Below are 17105 nucleotides of genomic sequence, written 5' to 3' on the forward strand. Positions count from 1 at the left end.
CGAACGACTGGCGAATAGCGTGTTGGAAGAGGAGTGGAGCTCGGGCTCCCAGCAGCCGAAGGGTGTATGAGCTGAGAGCCCAGCCCTCTGGGCTCACACTCAGGTGCATGCCCCTGTATTTCTTTAGGGGACTTATTTATGTCCTTCTCAAAGTCCTCTAACATCATCATGAGTTGTGAGGTTAAATCAAAATCTTTCTTTTCCTATGTATTGGGGTATCCAGACCTTGCTCTGGTGGGGGAACTGGGTTATGACAATGACAAAAGTCTATGGTTTCTTCTGCTTTGGTTTTTGCCCTTAATCTCTCACCATCTGTTTATCTCAGGTGTTAGCTTGTCTTACTGGTTTTAACAGTGACTTGAACCTCCTGTAAGCCTGTGTGTCAGCACTCCTAGAGACTGGCTATCTCCAAACAGGATCTCTGTACAGAGAGCTGTTTAACAGGGTCATGTCGGGTGCACGTGGAAAGACTAGTGATTTGTTTGCATTAACTTTATACCCAGCCACATTGCTGAATTTGTTTATAAGGCTTAGTATTTCTCTGGTGGAATTTTTGGGATCAGGTAACTATACTATCACATCATCTACATATAGTTATATTTTGACTCTTACCTTTCCTATTTGTATCCCTTTGACTGCCTTTTGTTGTCAAATTGCTCTGTTTAGGATTTCCAGTACTATATTGAAGAAGTAGGGAAAGAGTGGGCAGTCTTGTCTAGTCCCTGATTTTAGAGTGATTGCTTTAAGTTCCTCTCTATTTAGTATGATGTTGGCTACTGGTTTGATGTATATTTCATTTAATATATTTAAGTATGGCCCTTGAATTGCTGATCTTTCCAAGACTTATCATGAAGGAGTGTTGAATTTTGTCAAATGCTTTCTCAACATATAATCATATGACCATGTATCTTTTTTTCCTTGAGTTTGTTATACAGTGGATTACATTGAAGGATTTCCATATATTAAACCATCTCTGCATCCTTGGGATGAAACCTACTTGATAGTGGTGAATGATCCTTTTGATGTGTTCTTGGATTCAGTTTGTGAGAATTTTATTGAATATTTTTACATTGACATTCATGACAGAAAGAGATCTGAAGTTCTCTTTGTAGGGTCTTTGTGTGTTTTAGGTATAAGTGTAATTGTTGCTTCAAAGAACAAATTGGGTAGTATTCGTTCTGTTTCTACTTTGTGTAATAGTATTATTTGGTCTGCTTTGAAGGTCTGATATAATTCTGTACTAAACCCATCTGATCCTGGGCTTCTTTTTTGGTGGGAAACATTTTTTTTAAAGGTTGAAGTCTTTTTTTTTCTTTCTTTCTTTTTTTTTTTTTTTATTAACTTGAGTATTTCTTATATACATTTCAAGTGTTATTCCCTTTCCCGGTTTCCGGGCAAACATCCCCCTCCCCCTTCCCCTTCCTTATGGGTGTTCCCCTCCCAACCCTCCCCCCATTGCCGCCCTCCCCCCATAGTCTAGTTCACTGGGGGTTCAGTCTTAGCAGGACCCAGGGCTTCCCCTTCCACTGGTGCTCTTACTAGGATATTCATTGCTACCTATGGGGTCAGAGTCCAGGGTCAGTCCATGTATAGTCTTTAGGTTGTGGCTTAGTCCCTGGAAGCTCTGGTTGCTTGACATTGTTGTACTTTTGGGGTCTCGAGCCCCTTCAAGCTCTTCCAGTTCTTTTTTTTTTTTTTTTTTTTTTTGGGATTTTTTTTTTTTTATTAACTTGAGTATTTCTTATATACATTTCGAGTGTTATTCCCTTTCCCGGTTTCCGGGCAAACATCCCCCTCCCCCTCCCCTTCCTTATGGGTGTTCCCCTCCCCATCCTCCCCCCATTGCCGCCCTCCCCCCATAGTCTAGTTCACTGGGGGTTCAGTCTTAGCAGGACCCAGGGCTTCCCCTTCCACTGGTGCTCTTACTAGGATATTCATTGCTACCTATGGGGTCAGAGTCCAGGGTCAGTCCATGTATAGTATTTAGGTAGTGGCTTAGTCCCTGGAAGCTCTGGTTGCTTGACATTGTTGTACTTTTGGGGTCTCGAGCCCCTTCAAGCTCTTCCAGTTCTTTCTCTGATTCCTTCAACGGGGGACCTATTCTCAGTTCAGTGGTTTGCTGCTGGCATTCGCCTCTGTATTTGCTGTATTCTGGCTGTGTCTCTCAGGAGCGATCTACATCCGGCTCCTGTCGGTCTGCACTTCTTTGCTTCATCCATCTTGTCTAATTGGGTGGCTGTATATGTATGGGCCACATGTGGGGCAGGCTCTGAATGGGTGTTCCTTCAGTCTCTGTTTTAATCTTTGCCTCTCCCTTCCCTGCCAAGGGTATTCTTTTTCCTCATTTAAAGAAGGAGTGAAGCATTCACATTTTGATCATCCATCTTGAGTTTCGTTTGTTCTAGGGATCTAGGGTAATTCAAGCATTTGGGCTAATAGCCACTTATCAATGAGTGCATACCATGTATGTCTTTCTGTGATTGGGTTAGCTCACTCAGGATGATATTTTCCAGTTCCAACCATTTGCCTACAAATTTCATAAACTCGTTGTTTTTGATAGCTGAGTAATATTCCATTGTGTAGATGTACCACATTTTCTGTATCCATTCCTCTGTTGAAGGGCATCTGGGTTCTTTCCATTTTCTGGCTATTATAAATAAGGCTGTGATGAACATAGTGGAGCACGTGTCTCTTTTATATGTTGAGGCATCTTTTGGGTATATGCCCAAGAGAGGTATAGCTGGATCCTCAGGCAGTTCAATGTCCAATTTTCTGAGGAACCTCCAGACTGATCCAGACTGGTGGGAAACATTTAATGACTGCTTTCTTCAGGGGTTTTTGAACTGTTTACATTGTTTAACTGATCTTGATTTAACTTTGGTAAATGCTATCTGTCTAGAAAATTATGTTTCTTCCAGTTTTGTTGAATATAGGCTTTTGTATTAGGATCCGATGTTTTTGTTTTTTTTTTTCATTTCTTCAGTTTCTCTTGTTATGACTTCCCTTTCATTTCTGATTTTGTTAATTTGGATACTCCCTCTGTGCCCTATGATTATTCAGGCTAATGGTTTGTCTTTTGGTTTTCTCAAGGAAATATCTCCTGGTTTTGTTGATTCTTTGTATAGCTCTTTTTGTTTCTATTTGCTTCATTTCAACCTTGCATTTGATTATTTTCTGCCATCTACTCCTCTTGGGTGTATTTGCTTCTTTGTGTTCTAGAGCTTTTAGGTGTGCTGTCAAGTTACTAATGTATGCTATCTCTAGTTTCTTTTTGGAGGCACACAGAGCTATGACTTATCCTCTTAGTGCTTTTTTCACTGTGTTTCATAAGCTTGGGTATGTTATGTCTTTATTTTCATGAAATTTTAAAAAGTCATTAATTTGTGTTTTTAGTTTGTCCTTGACCACGTTTTCATTGAGTGGAGTGTTGTTCAGCTTCCATATGCATGTAGGATTTCTGTCCTTTTTGTTGTTTTTAAGGACAAGCCTTAGATAATGGTTATCTGATAGGATGCATAGGATTATGTCAATCATCTTGTGTCTCTGGAGAACTGTTTTGTGACCATTAAAATGTCAATTTTGGATTAGGTACAATGAGGTGCTGAGAAGAAGGTGTATTTTTTTATAGGATGAAGTGTTCTGTAGATATCTGTTAAATCCATTTGGTTCAACTTCTCTTAGTTTCACTGTTTCTCTGTTTAGTTTCTGTTTCCATGATCTGTCTATTGATGAGAGTGGTGTGTTGAAGTCTCCCACTCTTATTGTGTGAGGTGCAATGTGTGCTTTGAGCTTTAGTATGTTTTCTTTTCTGAATGTGGGTACCCTTGCATTTGGTACATAGATGTTCATTACTGAGTGTCCATCTTGGTAGATTTTTCCTTTGACAAGTATAAATTGTCCTTCCTTACCATTTTAATACCTTCTGTTGAAGGTCTATTTTATTTCATAATAGAATGATAACTCCAGGTTGTTTCTTTGGAACATTTTGTTGGAAATTATTTTCCAGCCTTTTACTCCGAAATAGTGTCTGTTTTTGTCACTGAGGTGCATTTCCTGTCTGCAGCAAAATGGTGGGTCCTCTTCACATTTCCATTCTGTTCTTCTATGTCTTTTTATTGGGGGAATTGATTCCATTGATGTTAATAGATATTAAGGAAAAGTGTTTTTTTCTGGTTCTTTTTGTTGTTAGAGGTGGAATTTTGTTTGTGCGACTATTTTCTTTTGAGCTTGCTGAAAGATGAATACTTTCTTGATTTTCCTAGTGTGTAGTTTCCCTCTTTATATTGCAGTTTTCCTTCTGTTATCCTTTGTAGGTCTGAATTTGTGTGAAGATATTAAAGAAATAAAGGTTCATAGATAAGAGAAACAAATTTGTAAAAACAAGGTTTTGAGAAATAAATCTGATGTCAGGTTGACTAATGCTATGACAAAGTTTTAGTAGTCAGAATGACCAGGCCTCACTGAACAAGGCCAAGGCAATTAAGACAAAACAAAAATAACTGTTCTTGGAAAGACCTCCTACTTGTGGTAAATCTTGAGAACAACCACAAGATGTCATCCTGGTCCTGTCCAACCACCCAGTTCCTCTCCCCCTCCTAATGGACTTGCCAACTTAGCCATTTCCTTTAGATTTTCCAAGGTTAGGTGTAGGGCTGGATTAGGAACGTGTCTAACTAAGCCAAGAACAGCATCTTGAGCAGGCCAGCCAATACCTGACAAGATCCTTTGTCCTGTCTTCCACCAAGGAGAATAAGCCAGCTAACCCTGTTGCTGAAGTCTGCCCTCTGAAAAGAATAAAAGTTGTGTGTTTTTTAGTTCTGAGTTGCCGCTCCCTGCGTTTTTGAGCAACCACACTTACATGGATGATTACACCTCTTGCTATTGTATTGTTCCCTATATCAATTTGTGATCTGTGAGTTGTGCTCCTTAGGTAAGGCCACTATGGGGTCTTACAACAATATTGTATAAAAATTGTTTTTGTTATGGAATATCTTGGTGTCTCAGATTATGTTAATGGAGATTTTTGCTAGGTATAATAGTCTGGATGGGCATTTGTGATCTCTCAGAGTCTATATGACATCTGCCCTAGATCTTCTGGCTTTCATAGTCTCTGGTGAAAAATTGTTGTAGTTCTGATAGGTCTGTCTTGACATTTTTACTTACTGCTTTTAATATTCTTTGTTTTGTGCATTTAGTGTTTTGATTACTATGTGAACGAAGACATTTCTTTTCTGGTCCCATCTATTTGTAGTTCTGTAGGCTGCTTGTACATTGATGATCATCTCTTTCTTTAGGTTAGGGAAGTTTTCTTCTATAGTTTTGTTGAAGATATTTAATGGTACTTTAAGTTGGGAATCTTCACTCTCTTCTATACCTAATATACTTAGGTTTGATTGTCTCATTGTGTCCTGAATTTCCTTGATATTTTGGTTAAGAGATTGTTGCATTTTCTTTGACTTTGGAAACAACATTTCCTATTGTATCTTTTACCCATGAGACTTCCACTTTTAAATCCTGGATGACTTATTTTTTCAATTTTTTTACCTGTTTTGTTGTGTTTTCCTGTAATTCCTTAAGGGAATTTTGTGTTTCCTCTTTAAGGGTGTCTAACAGTTTACCTGTGTTTTCCTGTATTTATTTAGGTGACTTATTTATGTCCTTCTCAAAGTCCTCTCACATTATCATGAGTTGTGATTTTTAAGTCAAAATCTTGCTTTTCCTGTGTGTTGGGGGTATTTAGGACTTGCTGTAGTGGGTTTTGATGATACCAAGTAACTTTTATTTCTGTTGCTTACGTTCTTGTGCTTGCCTCTCACCATCTGGTTATCTCTAGTGCTACCTGCCCTTGTTGTCTCTGACTGTACCCTGTCCCTCCTATGATCCTGGTTATGTCAGAACTTCTCAGAGTCCACCTGTCTCTGTGACCCTATGATTATGGGATCCTGTGAACCTTAGATCCTTGGTGTATCAAAGCTCCTGGGAGTCTAGCTACCTCTGGGATTCTGAAATCCTGGTGTGATCAAATTCCTGGGATGCTGTTGTTTCTGAGTTCCTGGGAGTCGCTCTTTCTCAGGGTGATGCAGGACTGGGTATGGAGCCAGAGGCCTGGGTTAACTCCGGGCACCTGTGCAAGCTGGAAGAAACCTGTGCCTCTTTATGGTAGGGATTAGGTTTCCCTGCTTCCTGGGGTGTTCCCAGTTACGCTGGATGTTAGGAAAGTTGCTGTTGCCTCAACTGTGATCTTGAGTTTGTCAAAGGTCCAGTGCTCCTGGTTTTGTCCAATCTCTTGTGAGTGAGCTTTCTTTGTGATCCCGTAATCCTGAGTGTTTCAGAGCACCTCTGATCCTGGGCGTGTTAGAGGACCTGGGAGTCAGACTTCCTCTGGGTATTATGGCACTGTTTGAGAAGACAGAGCCCAAGCTCTGCTCAAGGTACTGGTTCAGACAGGAAGAACCTCATACCACTGGCCAGACAGAGGTTACTGAATCTCTGTATCCTGTGCGGCCCAGTTACTCTGGGTGTTGTAGTGAGTGTTAGGGCAGATGTTGAGGCCTTTCCTGTGAGTCTGGGTATTTCAGAGCACTTGGGAGTCAGGCTCCCTCTGGGTGTTGTAGGAGTGAGTGCAGAGCCAGGACCCAAGGTCTGCTCAGGGTACTGGTTCAGATTGGAAGGGAACCTATGCCACTGGCTGGGTGGTGGTACCTGGGTCCCTGGATTCTGAGGATCTACATTACTCCAGGTGTTGGGCCAGTTGTGGTGGCCTCCTCACCTCAGATCCTGTGCATGTTTGAGAAGCTGGAAGTCTGGCTTTCTCTGGGTGTTGTGCGAGTGGGTGCAGAGCCACGATCCAAGGTCTGCTCAGGGCACTGGTTCAGACCTGGTTTTGTTGATTCTTAATATTGTTCTCTTTGTTTTCTAATTTATTGATTTCAGCCTTAAGTTTCTGCCAACTTCTCTTCTTGGTTTGCTTCTTTTTTCATGTTTCTATAACTTTCAAGTGTACTTTTAAATTGCTAGTATGACAACTCTCCAATTTCTTTCTGAAGGCAGTTAGTGGTATGAATTTTCTCTTAGCATTTCTTTTATAGTGTCCTATATGTTTAGGTATGTTGCACCTTAATTTTCACTGAATTATAGAACTTCTTTAAATTTGTTCCTTTATTTTTCCCTGAGCCAGTAATCTTAGAGTTGGGAATTATTCAGTTTCCATGATTTTTTTGTATTTGTGTTGCTGTTTTTTTTTTTTTTTTTGTTCTGTTGAAGTCCAGCTATAATCCATAGTGGTATGATAAGATTCAAAGACTTATTTCAAAATTCTTGTATATGTTGAGGATTGCTTTGTGACTGACTATATTTTCAGGCTTGTAGAAAATTATGTGCAAAGAAGGTATATTCTTTGGTGTTTGGCTGAAAAATTCTGTAAATATCTGTCAGGTCCATTTGATTCATAGCATTTGTTAGGCTCATTATTTTTCTATTAAGTTTCTGTCTTGAGTTGCTCACTTCTTCCAATATTAATGTTTGGGGTTTGGTGTGCTGTTTAAGCTTTGTAATTTTTTTTATAATTGTGAGTACCCTTACATTTGGGACATACATTTTTGGAATTGAGATGTCATCTTGAAGGAGTGTTCCTTTGATAATATGAAGTGTCCTTCCCCATCCTTTTTTATTATTCTTGGTTGAAAGTATATTTTATTAGATAATAGAATATTGATTTCAGCTTGTTTCTAGTATCTGGTTGGAAAAATAATCCCAGGAGCTTAGTCTGAAGTAATGTTTAATTTTGTTAATAAAGTGTGTTTCTGGTATGCAACAAAATGATGTGTCCTGTTTTTGCATTCATTTTGTTATTCTGTGTCTGTTTTGGGAGGAGAGGATGGAGTCCATTGATGTTGAGAAATATTATTTGTTAATTCTAATTATTTGTTAACTGGACAATAACTGTTAATACATTGCATTTGACATTGTTGTTGGTGGTGGCGGTGGTGGTGTGTGTACTTTTGTGTGCTTCCATATTTAGTTTTGCTGCTGTGCACTTACATATTGTCTATGTTTCTTTGTGGGTAGTTATCATATTTGTGTTTTTTCTTCAATCCTCTGAGTAGTTCATGGATTTTGAGCTTTTCCTCAACTATTTTCAGTAGCGCTGGATTTGTGGCTAGATATTGCTAATTTTTTTCTTTTGGAATATCTTCTTTTCTCCATCTATGGTGATTGAGAGTTTTGCTGGGTATTGTAGTCTTCTAGGTTAGCACGAATGGTTTCTAACAAGCTTTAAGACATTTGTTCAGACCCTTCTACCTTTTAGACTCTGTTGAGTAGTGGGGTCTATTTCTGATCTAGCTATTTTTATGTTACTTGGACTTTTACCCTAGTAAATTTTTTATTATCATTATCATTTATCTTTTTTCCCCTTCCAGTTCTGCCCTCTGACCATTTCCCATCCCATTCCTTGTCCCTTCTTCTCCAAGACAACGTACCCACCCCCATAAACACCCTCACATCCCATCAGGCCTCCCCATTCCGTATGACCTCAAATCTCTCGAGGATTAGGTCTGTCTTTTCTCATTAAGGCCAGACCAGGGAGTCCCTTTTGGTATATGCATCAGGAACCTCAGATCTGCTACTGTATGCTGCCTGATTGGTGGGTCAGAGTCTAAGAAATATCAGGGGTTCAGGTTTTTTGCCCTTCTGGTCTCCTTATGGGGTCACCCTGCTCCACAACTGGCTCCAGCCTTTCCGTAATTCAACCGCAGGGGTCCCAGACTTCAACTTCAGACCATTAATTGGTTGTAAGTATCCCTTTCTGTCTCACTCATCTATCTGATTTTTGGGCCTCTCAGAGGGTAACAAGGCCAGACTGCTGCTACAAGCATGCCATAGCATCAGTAAAAGTGTCAGACCTTAGAGCCTTCCTTGAGTTAGGTCCCAATTTTGACCAGCTACTGGACCTCCTTTCCTTTAGTCTCTTCTCCATTTTTCTTGATGCAGTTCTTTAGACAGGAACAATTCTGGGTCAGAATTTCCCTCTTCTCACTGTTGGGCATTTGATCTGAGCTCCCTCCCTTCGATTCTCTTGCATCCCAGGTTTCCGATACATTCCAGAGGATGCCTCTAATTCCCATCTCGTGAGGCACGAGGTTATATGTTTTCATTCATTCTTCTGACCCTTGGGGCTTCACTTTTTGTGCCTCCAGTACTTGATCTTGTACTAGTTTCATCCATTTGCCTGCAAATCTCAGGATATCTTTGTTCTTAACAGCTGGATAGTATTCCATTGTATAAATGAACCACATTTTCTGTGGTCATTCTTACTTATGGGACATCTGGGTTGTTTCCAGCTTCTGACTGTCACAAATAAGGTTGTTATGTGCATAGTGGAGCATGTGCCCTGTGGCATTGAGAGGCATCTTTTGGCTATATTCCCAGGAGTGGTACAGCTTGGAGCTTCAGGTAGCTCTATTTCCAATTTTCTGAGAAATCTTCAGAATAATTTCCAGAGTGATTGTACCAGTTTACAGTTGCATCAGCAATGGAGGAGTATTCCTCTTTCTCTGCATTCTTTCCAAAATGACCTGTCAACTGAATTTTTATTCTTAGTCATTTTGACTGATGTAAGGTGGAATCTCAGGGTCATTATGATATGCATTTCCATGATCACTAAGGACTTTGAACATTTCTTTAAGTGCTTCTCAGCCATTCAAAATTCTTCTGTTGTGAATTATCTGTTTAATTATATATCCTATTTTTGATTGGGTTGTTTAATTTTTATACATTAGCTTCTTGAGTTCTTTATATATTTTGGATATGAGCCCTGTGTCAGATGTAGAGTTAGTGAAGAATTTTTGCAAACATGTTGGTTGTCAATTTGTTCTATTGACTACAGGAGCTTTACAGTTTCATGAGGTCCCATTTATCAATTTGCAACCTTACAGACTGATCAATTGGAATCCTGTTTAGGAAATTTCACACTGTGGCAATGAGTTCAAAACTCTTTCCCACTTTCTTTTATTGATCCACTTGGATTTAACTTTGTGCAAGTGACAAATATATTCATTTTTCTACATACTAACTGCCAGTTAGTCCAGCACCATTTATTGAAGATGCTTTCTTTTTTCCACTGTATATTATTGGCTTCTTTATTAAATATCAATTGTGTATAAGTATGTGGTTTTATTTCTGGGTCTTCAATTTCCTTTAGTCAATCTGTCTGTCTCTGTACCATGCAGCATTCATAACTATTTCCCTGTAGTATATCTTGGGGTCAGCTATAGTAATTTTTTTCTGTACATTTAGTACTTTGATTACAGTGTGGTGGGAGGATTTTCTTGTCTCTTCCAATCTAATTGATTTTCTCAAAATTCCTTATACATTAGTAGGTATCTTTTCATTTAGATTGGAAAATTTCTTATATGATACTGTTGAAAATATTTTCTGGTCCTTGGAGGTAGTAGGTAGAAGGAGGTCACCTTCTTGTATTCCTATTATTTATGGTTTAGGTCTTTGCAGAATATCCCATATTTCTTGGATATTTTGTGTCAGGGATTATTTAGATTTAATGTTTTCTTTTACTCATATATCAATTTCTTTTCTTGTGCTTTATGTTCCAGCGAATCCTTCATTCATCTCTTGTATTCTATTTGTGATGCTTGGGCCTGCTGTTTTTGTTTTCTTCCTTAGGTTTTCCATCTCTAAGGTTACCTCAGATTGTGTTTTTTTTTCCTTTTTTGCTCCAATTGTGGATGATATGATAGTATACATAGGCAACCAACAAAAATCTATCACAGAATTCCTACAGCTAATAACAGCTTCTGCAAATTGGGTGGATACTAAAATAACTCAATGAATCAATAGTCCTCCTTTATACATATGATGAACTGGCAAAGAAAAAACTTAGAGAAACAACACCCTTTATAATAGCCACTAATAATATCATATACCTCATTATAACTCTAACCAAACATGTAAAGTGTCTCCATGACACAAGCATCAAGTCCCTGAGAAAAGAAATTGAAGAAGATATCATAGGATGGAAAGATCTCCTGTGTTCACTGGTAGGTAGGATTAACATAGTTTAAATGGCCATCTTTTCAAAAGTAATGTACTGATTCAGTGCTTATACCAGAAAAACACATACACAGTTTTTCATAGAGCTTGAAAGAGCAATTCTCAAATTCATATGGAAAATTTATAAACCTGGTACTAGACAAAACAAACCTGAACAATAAAATAATTTCAGGAGTATTCACCACCGCTGACCTCAAGCTGTACTACAGAGGAATATTGATGAAATCTGCGTGGTATTGGTACAGAAGCAGAATTGTTGATTCGTGGAATGAAATAAAAGGCATAGAAATAAACACACATACCTATGAACACCTGACTTTGATAAAGTAGCCAAATCCATACAATGGAAAAAATGAAAGCATCTTCAACAAATTGTGCTGGTCTAACTGAATGTCTACATGTAGAAGAATATAAATAGATCAATATTTATTACCATGCACAAAACAAAAGTCCAAGTGGATCAAGGACCTCAAGATAAAGCCTCATATACTAAATCTTATAGAAGAGAAATGGGAAATATCCTCAAAATCATTGGTGCAGGAAACAAGTTTTGAACAGAATACCAATGTCTCATCCTCTAAGATCAACAATTGATAAATGAGATCTAGTGAAACTCTAATGCTTCTGTAAGGAAAATGACACTGTCCATATGATAAACCAGCAACCTACAGATTAAAAAATATTATCACCAACCCTACATCTGACAGAGGGTTCATATCTAAAATTTAAAAAACTCAAAATCCAAAAAGGGAATTCTCAACAGAGGCATCTTGAATGGCCCAGAAAAGCACTGAAAGAAATGTTCAAAGTCCTTAGTCATCAGGGAAGTACAAATCAAAACAATTATGAAATTCCAATTTACTTGTCAGAATGGCTAATATATAATCCTCAACTGATAGCACATGCTGATGAGGATATGGATCAAGGGAAATCTGTCTCCACTTCTCATATGAGTGCAAACTTATACATACACTTTGGATATCAATTTGGCAGTGTCTTAGAAATCATAAGACCCAGCTACACAACTTCTGGGCATATACCCAAAAGATACCCAACCATCCCACAAAGATACTTGCTCACCTATGTTCATTGCAGCTTTATTTGTAATATCCAGAAATTGGAGTCAACCTAGATGTCCCTCAACTAAAGACTGCATAATGAAATTATGGGGCATCTACAAAATGGAATACTATTGAACTATGGAAAACAAAGGTACCATGAGTTTTGCAGGCAAACGGATAGATCTTGAGAATATGGTCCCTGAGTGAAGTAATCCAATTGCCAAAGGATATAAACCACAAGTCTTTACTTATAACTGAATATTAGCTGTAAAATACAGGATACCTCTACTGTAGTCAACTGACCCAAGGGGGCTAAACAGGAAGGAGAGTACAAGCAAGGATACTTGAGCCTCATTTGGAAAAAGAAATAGAACGATAATGGAAGGTTGATGGAGGGAGAGAACTGGGTGGGAGAGAGGATTACCTGGGGGGTGGAGCTGTTTGGGTTTGGCTGTGTGGAGATGATGGGTGGAATGCCAAGATGAGCATGAGAATTCATAAAATTCTGCATCTGAAGGGGCGAATATCCAGGAGGAGATGGAGATCTGAGATAAGAGAAGTACCCAAAATTTTGGGGGATATCCTTAGATATGACTCAGAGCATTGGAGGTATGAGTCTCCGAGCCTGGAGAGGCCATCTCCTGTGGCCTGCAGGAACCCAGGTGGATCAACAGGGACACCAACCCACCCACTTAACTTTTGCCCCAAAATGTATACTGTCTATAAAATTTCAGGAATGCAGGATGGAGCAGAGTCTGAGGGAATAGCTCACCAATAACTGGCCTAACTTGAGAAACACCCCATAGACAAGCACCAATCTCCAACACCATTAATGATACTTTGCTAGACTTCCAGATAGAATTCTAGCATGGTAGTCCTCTAAGAGATCCCACCCACCAACTAACTCAGACAGTCATACAGTCATTGTCAAACAGTGGATGGAGCTTGAGGACCCTTGAGGAAGAATAGGAGGAGTGATTACAGCCCTTGAGGGGATAGCCAGTACACAACAAGACTACGTGAGTTAACTAACCCAGAACTTCTGGGCTGTCAGTGACTGAACCATCAACCAAAGAACATTTTTGGGTTGACCTAGACCTCCAAGCACATATGTAACAGATGTACAGCTTGGTCTTCATGTGGGTCCCAAACGACTGGAGGAGGGGCTATGCACAAAGTTGTTGCCTGCATGTGGGATATAGTCTTCTAGCTTGGCTACCTTGTCCAGCCTCAGTGGGAGAAGTGTCTAGCTTCTCAGAGATTTACAGTGTCTTCCCTGGGAGTACCTCTAACTGCTCAGAAAAGAAGGGGAAGGGTAAAGGGGGTAGGTTGAGGGAAGAAGTGACTGAGAAGAGGCAGTGAGCAGGATGCAAAGTGAAAAAAATAAAATCTCTCTCTCTCTCTCTCTCTCTCTCTCTATATATATATATATATATATATATATATATATATATATATATATATATATATATATATGTCACATTCTGGGGAAGATGTAGAGAATAGCTAACACCTCTTAATTACAAACTTGAATAATCACACTGAATATCAATCTACAGTTTCGCAAAAATGGGCATATACCCAAAATATCCTCCACCATATCACAAATACACCTTTACCACTATGGTCATAGCAGCTCTCTTTGTAATAGTCAGAAACTGAAACAACTCAGGTATTTAAAGAATGGGTAAAAGAAAATGTAGTTCCTTTACTGAATACAACTCAGCTATTAAAAACAAGGACATCATGAATTTTGCAGAAAAATGGATGGAGCTGAAAAATACCATCCTGAGTAAGATAATCCAGATTTAACAGGACATGCATGATATATATTCACTGATAAATTAATATTAGTCATAACATGAACAATAGTACTTTTGTGTGTTTTTTTATGTTTTTCTTTATTTTTTTCTTTTTTTTTAAATTCTTTAATCATTTACAGTCCAGATTTATGGTCTTTCCAGTCTACCCTCTAACTGTTTCTATACCTCCTTCCCCCATCTCCAAGAGTTTGTTCCCACCCCCATCCCACCAGACACCACCACGCCCTGGGACCTCAAGTCTCTAGAGGGTTAGGTGTATCTACTCTAAGCCCAGACCCCACAGTCCCCTCTGTATATGTGTTGGTGGCCTCATATCAGCTTTTGTAAGCTGCCTGGTTGGTTCAGTGTCTGAGAGATCTTATTGGTCCAGGTTACAGGGAGGGGAAGAGGAGAACATGATCAAATATTAGGTGGGGAAAACAGGATGGAAGCCCCAACCAGCAGCAGAAAAAATGGAAACAGGCAACCTCAGGAGGTAGGTGGTGAGGGAACCCTCTAGAAAGTAACAGAGACCTGGGAGGTGAGAAACTCTCAGGACTCAAAGAGAGGATCTTAGGTGAAATGACCTACAATGGGGACAGGGAATATGTAAAGTCCAACTCTAGTAGAAAGACAGGGCATCGAGTGAAGGGATAAGGTTGCCATCCCACAGTGAAAAATTCTGACTCAGAATTCTTACTGTCTGAAAGAACTGCAGGGACAAAATGGAGAGGATTCTGAGGGAAAAGACATCCAGTGACAGGCCCAAATTGGGATCCAGCTCAAGGGGTGGCCTTAACACTATTACCAATGCTGTATAGTGCTTACAAACAGGGACCCATGACAACTGCCCTCTAAAAAGCCCAAAAAGGGCTGAAAGAGTCAGATGAAGATATTTATATCCAACCCAGGGACAGAAGCTGGTGATCCCCATAGTTGAATTAGGGAATATCTGGAAGATGCTGAGGAGGAGGGCAATCCTATAGGACAACCAGCAGTCTGAACATTAATTCTTAAGTCGTAATATGTTTCTTTCAAATTGTGTTACTATCATTTTAATTGTTTTTTCTCTTTTACAAGTTTATATGAATGGGTCCTTTAACAAGTGCATGCATAGAGCATCCAGTTATGAGTGTGATAGATTCTGCCCTTCTCTTTTGGGAAGCAGGTCCAGATTTCTCATTATACATACCTATGCAGTCAGCTTCTCAAGCAAAGTCTGGATGACTCTGCTGGTGCTTTTAGTGATTTTTTTCAAGATAGGAATTAGGGCTTCATTCCACCTTTGGCTTTGTTTATAATTTCCTAGTCACAACTCTGAAGAAGGCTGGAAAGAACAATCGCTCCTTGTTTGATGCTGGCCCAGGACTTGAGGTTCTTCACACCAGCATGCTCTACAAGGGTTTCTGAAAAACAACCTTCTTTTCCACTTTCTTTAATTTTTTAATCTTGCTCTATTAGCCATTTCTGAACTAAATATCCTGTAGGATGTTCAGCAACAGGAAGCTCTCTGTCCTTGCCACCAGGATACAGTTCTGCTGTTGCCAAACCAGTGATGGCATCTATAGTAGGCTGAACATCTCCAGTAGCAGATCCCAGGATGTCAGATACCAGCACACATGCAGACTTATCCAGCACCACCTCATGACTGTGTCCTTTCACAGTAACTCAATTAATCTGGAGAGATGTACTCCAAGAGCTAATGCTGGCAGATTGCAGTGTCTTACTGTGAGCATTGACATCACCCTTATGCAAAGTTCAATGATCTCTGACCGCATGTGCATGGGATATCTGGGACTAAGCGAGCACAACAGGACTTTCCTTCCTTATTTGTTATTAACTATGCTGGGCAAGCAATTGATGATTTCTTATATGATTATCTGCTTCACAAGCTTAGTATCATCAATACAATCAAACGTTACCAGTAGAACCAAGTGAGAGTATATCAGTTATTAGCAAACTTCTCCATGTACATCTTCCTTGTTTTCAAGATCACTTTCCTCTCCTTGGATGTACTATACCACAAGTAGTATATGCCAACTCTGGCTTCATCATGTGTGTGGGCCAAGTACACCAGAGCTTCCCAGATGGATTCAATTAGTTCTGATAGAAGTTTTGGGGGTACATAGGTACAAAAATCCAAGAATATTTATTGAACATGTGAGTGCTCAATCATCACAGCTTTTTGGGGGGTCATAGGAATCACAACCTGTCTCATTTCATCCAGGGTAAGTTCTAGCTTCCCCAGCTGCACCTCTGGAACCTTTTCCAGAGTTCAGTCATCTGCTAACTTGTAAAGCTAAACTGTGTTCCCATAGAGCTCCTCTGTCATCATGTTCCTCTGTTCCAAATGGTCTTGTCATTTTATGCATACTGCACAATGGCCAATGCCTCTGCATGCCACAGAATCTTCCTCACATGGCCTTTAAAACTTCTGATTATCTCCGCAATCTGTGGGTTTTTTCCATACATGAGAAATTTCTTCACAATATTCTGGAAATATTTGACTTTACTTAATTCAATTAAGTCATCTTTCAGTTATTTGAAAGCCTTCTTCCACTGTTCCTCATTCCCCTACTGAATGAAGCACTGAATCATTCAGGTTGAGTCATTTGCAAAGGCAATAATTTTAATTTTCTCTTGAATCAACTTCTGTAAATCACCCATTTTTGTGGATTTTTTGTTTGTTTGATTGTTCTTGTTTTGTTTTGTTTTGTTTTTGTCGCAATCATTTCTTCTCAAGCTCTCCCAAATGTGATTTGCTCAATCCACAATGTGGTAGTTGGTCTTATCATTGAGCTGCCTGCTCTGTCTGCTTCAGCTTCTTTTTCTTCTTTTGGAAGTCATCCCACTTGGGTGTCTGGACTGCTGATTAATCACTTTTATCATCTAGCTGGAATATCCACTTCTCATTGAGTTAATTTGCCTTTTGGAATTTGTCCTTTGGTCCTTAGTCCCCTCATGGTTTGTTCTTGAACTGCTTCACACCCTTCTTGACAGGTTTTGTGGTACCTTTCTCAAAGTTCTTAGTTATGACTTAAGATCCACATTTCTTAACAGCTATCCTTGGGAATGTCTTTGAAGAACCAAATTCACTGTTTTTATGGAATCTATTCTTTCCTTGTGATGTCTGTGGACTCCTTCTTATAATTTTTTTCTTCCCTTTGATTTCCAT

General features: G+C 39.3%; 1 pseudogene; it reads right to left on the reverse strand.

The window, feature by feature from the left end:
* Positions 1-15122: 15122 nt before the first annotated feature.
* On the reverse strand, positions 15123-17105 carry Pum3-ps1 (pumilio RNA-binding family member 3, pseudogene 1; annotated as a pseudogene).

The sequence above is a fragment of the Rattus norvegicus genome, chromosome 8, assembly GCF_021556685.1.
Source record: "Rattus norvegicus strain SHRSP/BbbUtx chromosome 8, alternate assembly SHRSP_T2T, whole genome shotgun sequence".
Classification (NCBI taxonomy): Eukaryota; Metazoa; Chordata; class Mammalia; order Rodentia; family Muridae; genus Rattus; species Rattus norvegicus.